At 41.0% G+C, this 8,891-nt stretch overlaps 1 non-coding gene across 1 annotated transcript; it reads left to right on the forward strand.

Moving 5' to 3' along the window:
* Window positions 1-8,608: 8,608 nt before the first annotated feature.
* Trnat-cgu lies at window positions 8,609-8,683 on the forward strand. The gene has a single exon. It is a non-coding gene; the product is annotated as a tRNA-Thr (tRNA).
* The last annotated feature ends 208 nt before the right edge of the window (window positions 8,684-8,891 follow it).

The following is an 8,891-nucleotide window of genomic DNA, read 5'->3' on the forward strand; positions in this document are numbered from 1 at the left end:
TCTGTTAATAAAAAGTTCTCTTGATTTATATTTTATACAATGCCCAAACGTAAGAGAGGAGGAGTTCTTGAGAATTCTGAACCAAAACGGTGAAAACAAAAAATCAGCGAAAAAACGTAATAGATGAAGAGCGCGAAGCACATTTAAGTTCCAAACGAACGATAATGAGCTCTCTGAGAAACAGAGAAGCCGGAGAACAACAAAATGAAGGGACTGAAGAATCAGAATAATGACACAATCTTATAACAAAAGACTGCGAAATCAAGCCATCCACGAAAATATCACCCTACGAGGAGCGCGGACGAGAACAAGTAAACTGTACAACCTAACTAATTGAAGCATTCCGCTACGACGACACGACGAAAGATTGAAACAAGCACAAACACGTCGTAATCGGAAAAATGTGTGACATCTGCCCATGCAACGCTAAAAAATTTAGTGCAGAAACACCAGGATTCTGCTGCATGAATGGGAAAGTTCGATTACCACCATTACATTACCTGACCGGGAAAACACCAGAATATATAAAAGCGTACACCGCAGCTTCCAAGTAACATCTTTTGGTCTCACTTCGATCGACACTAACAGGGATGAAATCCAAGGACAAATATGTCACAACACTAGATCATCGCTACCGCTGCCCAACGAAGAGCATAAATTTCTGCAGGTATATTTAGCTGGAAATGAAGAAACAGAACTGCATGACAGAGTAGTTGAAAACGTGATTCACGAACCATGCGGGTCATTAAACACCAATTCGCATTTATGAGTGATGGAAAATGTTAAAAAGAAAACCAAAAACTTACTTGGGCGACAAACAAAGCGTAGTTGATGACTATCCCAAATACAGAAGACGTTCACCCAAAAACAGTGGCTTCACAGCAAAAGTACGAATACGAGGCAACAACGAACTGGAAATTAATAATCAATGAATAGTACCATATAACACGTCACTTTCCGAAATGTTCGAAACACACATAAACGTAGAATACTGCAATTCAGTTAAGTTCATCCGATATGTATGTGAATATGTGAACAAAGGCAGTGACATGGCAGTATTTCAAACAGCCAAAAACAGACGTTTATGTACCAGTTGGTAAGACACATCAACAGTAACGAGGCAGCGTGGCAGATTTTCGGTTTTTTCATACACGACCATGAACCAGTTGTGCAGTATCTATCATTACTTTTGGAAAATAGACAGAGAGTTTACTTCACATAAGACACCGCCAGCAAAACACAACTTTTTACCAACTGTGCCATACGGATCCATCCGCAGACACATTACTGTACGTCGACGTCCCTACCTATTATACGTGGAACACAACAAGAAAAATGTTTCAACGACGAAAACACCAAATTCCAGTACAAGATCATCCAGGAACCAAGAAATTTGGCACAGTAGGTCGAGTTTACACCGTACATCCGGACAACACCGAATATTTCTATTTCAGGATGTTGATACACGAAGTATGGGGACCAACAAATTTCACAGATCTCAAGACAGTTGACGGTCACCTAAGACAGACGTACGGAGTAGCATGTCAACGCTTAGGACTACTGGAAAACGACAAACACTGGGAATTACCACTGATAGCCTCAGCTCAACAAATGAGAGACTTGTTGGTCATAATTCTAACAACGTATCACCCATAGAATCTAAAACGGCTATGGAACTGCTTCAAAGAGTGTATGAGTGATGACATACTGAGCCAAATCCAACAAGCTCATCCTGCACTGATCATCGAATTCAACGACGACATCTTCAGTGTGACATTCATTCGCCCTGAAGATAAATATTTGGCAACAAACAACCAGACCACCGACCGAGGTGGTGCAGCGGCTAGCACACTGGACTGGCATTCGGGAGACGACGGTTCAAACCCACGTCTGGACATCCTGATTTACGTTTTTCGTGGTTTTCCTAGATCGCCTCAGGCAAAAGCTGGGATGGTTCCTTTGAAAGGACGCGGCCGACTGCCTTCCCTGATCCGATGGGACCGATAACCTCGCTCTTTGTTCCCCTCCCCCAAAACAACCAACAACCAGACCTTAGTACAACTTGGGATGCGAGCACCACGAAAAGTGTGCTTAACTTCGGAATCACAAATGACAGAAGCTACAACATCAGGGGACTACTTCAATAGATTACTCACAGCAAACCACTCCTCAGTTACAATCAAGAGGAAATTTACAACATTATCATGGACCAAATCGACAAAAACACTGGCCGAATTATTTACATGGACGCACCAGGAGGCAACGGCAAACGTTTCTAATGAATCTATTGCTGGTGGAAATACGTGCTAAACAACACATCGCACTTTCATTGATACCATTCGGCATTGTAGCCACACTTATGGAAGAAGGACGAACTATCCATGCCGCCCACAACTGGCGTTGAATATAGCCGAAGAGCAATTCCCGGTATGTAAAATCTCAAGAGCAACTGGACAGGGCGAACGTCTAAAGCAAGCTAAAGTTAACTTCTGGGACGAGTGCACAATGGCACATAAAAATCACTCGAAGCCATGGACAGAACATTACAAGACTTGCGAGGGAACTCTGAAGTGATGGGAGGAGCTCTACTCATACTCTCAGGAGATGTTGGACGAAACGCTACCAGTTGTCCCAAGTCAACACCAGCAGACGAGATAAATGCATGCTTTAAAAATTCTCATCTCTGGCCACACATACAAATACTGCGACTAACAAAAGATATGAAAGTTGAACTATCGTGAGACAAAAGAACAGCACATTTAGCTCAGCAACTTTTACAAATAGACGAAAACACATGTCCTACTGACCCGGCGACCGGCCTCATTAAACTCAACAGTGATTTCTGCAACATAGCGGAACTCATTGACTAAATTTATCCAAACATTGTTCACAACTATACCAATCAGGACTGGCTATTTGGAAGGGAAATTTTGGGCAAGTAAAAATAACATTGCCGTCTATATCAATTTTAATATTCAAAAGAAAATTCCCAGTGAAGAGAGAATATACAAATTGATCGACACGATGATAAACTTTGGGGAAAGTGTGAACCTCCTTACAGATTTTCTAAACTATTTGCAAGTACCAGAAATGCCATTACACTGCCTTCAGCTTAAAATTGTATCTCCGCTAAAACTACTCAGAAATCTCAACTTATCAAACTATGTAATGAAACAAGGATGATTGTAAAACAGCTACCGAATAACGTCATAGAAGCTGAAATAATGACTGGAAAGTACTCTGGAAAGGCACACGTTATTTATCCCCAGAACACAAGGACAAACTTTAAAACATTGAGGGATCAACCTCAAAGACTCCCTCAAATATACGTAGCTTGCTTCCGAGTAGGAAATCATAAAAATTTTACATATATACCCCCGGATAATAAAATGAAAAATGTTGATTATAAGAAAGTATTGTAAATAGAATACGTTTTCAATAATTTTTAACTTTTCATTTAAAAAAATATTGTAAACAATTTTTTTGTTTACCATTTATACTTTAAAGTTTCTCCTTTTATTCCAGCTACACACAGTCTCATATCAGCTCCTGAGCGAAGCTGGGTACCCCGCTAGTAGTAATAATAATAATAATTATAATAATAATAATATGAAGCTAATGTAATCCGATTAGGAAATAAGATCCCAAAAGCAGTCGGTCATTATCGTTTTTTGGGCACCAAAATAACATGGCTGAAATAGAGACGATATAAACTGAAGATTGGAAATAGCAAAGGAAAGTGATTCAGAAAAAGAATTTTTAAGATTGCATTTAAATTGAAGCGCTGGAAAGTCTTTTCTCAGTGAATATGTCTGGAGTATAACCTTATAGATAAGAGAAATTTGAACGATAAACTATTTCGACAAAGAGAGAATAAAGTTTTTGGAGTGTAACATTACACAGGAATGATAAAAATTGAATGGATAGATCGAATAAGGGAACAGGATGTACTGAATCGAGCTGTGGAAAAAATGTATCTGTGCACAACTTGAATAGAAGGAGTCGGTTGATAGGCTGCCCCCTGTGGCATGAGCGAATCGTCAATTTGGTAACGGAAGGAACTGTGTGGTGTAAAAACTGCAGAGGAAGGCCAAGAGTTGAGTATAGGAAGCAGGTTCAAACGCTAGTAGGTAGAGGTAATCATAGAGATGAACGGGTGGACTAGTGTGGGGAGCTGTATCAAACCAGTCTGCAGACTCAAGCCCGCAGCAATAACAGCACCCCAGTACACAGTGTACTCTCTAGGGCACTTTGTGGAAGTCAGAAGAATGCAGGGTGTCCATAAAGCCTGGGTACATAGGGAATTCTAGTAAATAATAATAATAAAGCACATATTAGTCACTTTAATTTTAATAAATATTATTTTCAACAGGATCTCCGTACTTTTCCATACATAATTTTATGCGCTACGCAATATTAAGGCAAATTCGTTGGCACACGTCTGAATTGCCATTGATTTTACCGCACTGACTGATAATGCGTTCTGTCAGTTGTTTTATATTTGTAATCTTCATCGAGTAAACTTTCTGTTTCAGCATACCCGAGAAAAGAAGTCAAGGCGAGAAAGGTCTGGCGAAAGAGGTGACTTCCACATAAGCTCTTCTCCTGCTCCAGTGAGGAAAACTGTCATTCAATCAATCTCTAGCAGCTGCAGGAAAGTGGGCGGAGGCCCCATCATGCTGAAAACATTGTGGAAGTCCCTTACCCAAACGCTCAATCTGAGTCTTCAATTGGCCTCTCAGCATGTTGGGATAACTCTCACCAGTTGCATGTTCATCATAGAAGAAAGGTCCTAACACAAGAGCTTCCCACAAATCACAACACACCATCATCTTTTGGCAGCCCTGCTCTTTGGATGCGTTCATTCAGTGTTGATTGCCTAGAGACGAGTATCGAAGATTTTGTCGGTTCACTTCACCACTGACATAAAAGACAGCTTCATCACTGGGCGACACACAGTTCTTAGCAAAATTTACATTTTCGTCCAGTTTATCTACCATTCTTCTCTTCCACTTATTCCTCTTTAGACAGAGCTGACATTTAATCTGAAAAAAATATTATAATTGTCGGAATTTATTTTATTACTATTTATTTATTAACTGATATTTATTGTTATTTATTAACATTTATAGAATCTTGAATATTTATTAGAATGTATTAGACTTCCCTATGTATCCATACTTTGTGGACACCCTTTGCGTCTGAGCACTGCCAACCTTAACGATGAAATATCACTTATTGTACACCCACTGTTGAATGAGTTGCTAAAAATGCTGCTCTACGTTTAGACTGAGTATTCAGGAATGAGTTATACAGTTTCTACTCCATCTAGAACGCTACTTATACCTCAGTCTCGGAAAAGGACCTCACTACCCGCGGTAACGACAGTGGCACAAACCATTGATTTAATGGCTGCAATGCGAGACTGAGATGAGCGCCAGTTCGTTACTCATAGTCCTCAGTTTGCTGGGTGGCTCTCACTTCCTCCGTTCCTTCGCTCTTCTTAGCCCCATCTACTAGCGCTCAAGAAAACTTTTACAAACTCTATAAAGCAGTTTCTGATTCGGCGGAACTCCCATCTGGCCATTTCTCTGCCTCTCCGCAGAGAGCACTGTTTGAAGAGTCTAGTTTATTTTTGCTATTCAAGGAATGTGATGTGAGTTCTACATTTTCATTCGATGTGTCGCACTTCATACCTGTACTTCGAACATTCTTTAAACTATGATTTTCAACAGTCGATATGTTGCCCCACAGAAATTCTGAGTACAGGCGCAGTGACCGCTGTCAGTAGCACTCTCGTGTCTGCAACATTCTGTGAGAAGCTAGGGAGTGACTCGAGTGTTGGTATCATTATTGAGCGATCTGGAAATAGTTGGCAGAGCACGAACATACAGAAGATGTTGAATTTTGGAAATGTGATTAGCTAAATATTAATTTCAGACGAGTGAAGACTTGTAGGCAATGTTGTTGCTGCATTGCTTGCCAATGTGTAATCTCGGATGTGTCTGAAAATGGAAAGTTTTAGTGGGATTTTCCTTTATTTGTTCGGGTTAGTTAGTTCCAATTTTCAGACGTGAATACGTAAAGTTATCTATTAACGTGGTTTCAATTCATAAGTTATACATTTACCACTGCTTTATCATTTCAGTGATTAATTCATGGCAGACTCACATTTGTAATAAGCAATAACTTTTTAAAGAAGGTAACATAGTTTCTGTATAGTTTTTGAATGCCAGTCTCTTTACATTATTTAATAAATGCAGTCTCCTCCGTCTCCTGAAGAATTTTATTTTTTAATTACCTATGTCGCCGCATTGCGCTGAGCGGTACATAGCTGCACAGAAGCTGGAGCTTAATGTGCCTAGCACAGTTGCATGCCCTCGCACTGCACTGCACTACGCAAGGATTTTCATTTATTTATCTGGTTTGCTGCTGTGCTGTATTTTTCATGTTCGTCACTTTCGAGCAGTACCGAGTTTCCACTGCCTCAAGTAAGCCACATAAATTTCCAAGAGCCAGTTTGAAACTACGGTAAGGACGCATTTAAATCACTGACAGTCATGCGTTTCGTTTAGAAATTTTTAGCAGGTTCAGTTTAGGTAAAGATAAGTTAAGATTTCTTTTTTTGTGCAGACAGATTTATTTTTACAGTTCAGTGTTACATTTGCGAGTGTATCATGTAACGGTTGGAATTTTATTTAGCCAGCTACATACACAAAATCACAGGCCATTTCCACGGAAACATTTTGGCTATTTATTCTTTGAAAACTCAATTTCTAACTTTAAACAGCATTTTTCATTCTGTTAGTTTTCATTGTTGAAATTGCAAATTACATACTGTGACGTCGGGCACTGTAGCACTGTTCATTGCACTGCACAATACAGAATTTCACAGGACGGTTTCTTCAGTTTATTGCTTTGGATTATCTAATTAAATTTGTTGAAGTTAATTGTGAGAGTGTTATACAATTTTAGTTAGGCGACATTTTATGAAAGAGCGTTTCGTAATTACGCTTCTTTCATTGTTCAGCATTACAACAGACACGCTCTAACTTAAAGATAGGAAACCTGTTCAATTTAATGCAATTATAGTTCACGACATTCAACTCATTATTTATTTTTATTCAGAAGAGTCACAACCGTTATGTAGATGCCCTGCAGTCGCTTCGCACAAGCGCAAAGTACTTCGCGAATACAGTTAATGCCATGCTGTGTTCAACTCATATTAGTCTCGTGGAAGGGAAAAGGAAAGGGAGGTCAAATTTCTTACAGAATAAAACTAAACCTTATTGGCAAATTATTTTTCCGCAAATTCTTTTCCTGTGTATATCTTTCCATCTCTGAGTAGCAATTGCAACCTACGTCCTCAATTACTTACAGGATGCCTTTCGCTGCAGTTTTTACCCTCTACGGCTCCCTCTAGTACCATGGAAGTTAATCCGCGATGTCTTAACAGATTTCATATCATCCTGCCCCTTCTTCTTGGCAGTGTTTTCCATATACTTCTTTCCTCGCCGATTCTTCGGAGAACCTACTTATTTCTTACCTTATCAGTCAAATGGCTCTGAGCACTATGGGACTTAACATCTATGGTCATCAGTCCCCTAGAACTTAGAACTACTTAAACATAACTAACCTATGGACAGCACACAACACCCAGCCATCACGAGGCAGAGAAAATCCCTGACCCCGCCGGGAATCGAACCCGGGAACCCGGGCGTGGGAAGCGAGAACGCTACCGTACGACCACGAGATGCGGGCCCTTATCAGTCCATCTCATTTTACTCGTATACTGTCTTCTGCAGCACCACGTCTCAAATTCTTTGATTCTCTTTTGTTCCGGTTTCCCCACAGTCTATGTTTCACCATCATACAAGGCGACGCTCCAAACGTACGTTCTCAGAAATTTATTCCTCAGCTTAAGGCCTATGTTAGATAGTAGTAGACTTCTTCTTGCCAAGAATGGGTTATTTTACTGAAATGATAATTAAATGGACACCCTAGCTGCAAACAGGCGTTGATGTACTTCATTGGGGACATGTTGAAAATGTGTGCCCCGACCGGGACTCGAACGCGGGATCTCCTGCTTACATGGCAGACGCTCTATCCCTCTGAGCCACCGCGGACACAGAGGATAGTGAGTCTGCAGGGACTTATCCCTTGCACGCTCACGCGGTGGCTCAGATGGATAGAGCGTCTGCCATGTAAGCCGGAGATCCCGGGTTCGAGTCCCGGTCGGGGCACACATTTTCAACATGTCCCCAATGAAGTACATCAACGCCTGTTTGCAGCTATGGTGTCCATTTAATTATCATTTCATTTCTAGCAAAGCTGCATGGTCATCCACGGTAACTGTTCTTTCGGGAACAGGTACTACCGTCATATATAGTTAAAATATGGCTTCCCGGCCATTGACCTTCTTGTGCGAACGCACACGCTATGCCCGAACTCGTACGGGACTTGGTAGATTAATCTGCCACGAGTAATGAGTATGATGGGCAAAGATCTATTAGGCGCACTACGAATGTAGTGGTGTGGACATGTTGGGAATGTGGATCTCACGGGGAGCGTGCACGGGATAATTCCCTGCAGACGCACTATCCTCTGTGCCCGCGGTGGCTCAGATGGATAGGGCATCTGCCACGTAAGCAGGAGATCCCGGGTTCGAGTCCCGGTCGGGGCACACATTTTCAACATGTCCCCAATGAAGTACATCAACGCCTGTTTGCAGCTAGGGTGTCCATTTAATTATCATTTCATTTCTAGCAAAGCTGCATGGTCATCCACGGTAACTGTTCTTTCGGGAACAGATACTACCGTCATATACGGTTATTTTACTGCCTACGTGGAAGAATTCCTTAACCTCATCACCAATTCTGATACTCAGGTTC

The sequence above is a fragment of the Schistocerca piceifrons genome, chromosome 2, assembly GCF_021461385.2.
Source record: "Schistocerca piceifrons isolate TAMUIC-IGC-003096 chromosome 2, iqSchPice1.1, whole genome shotgun sequence".
NCBI classification, from domain to species: Eukaryota; Metazoa; Arthropoda; class Insecta; order Orthoptera; family Acrididae; genus Schistocerca; species Schistocerca piceifrons.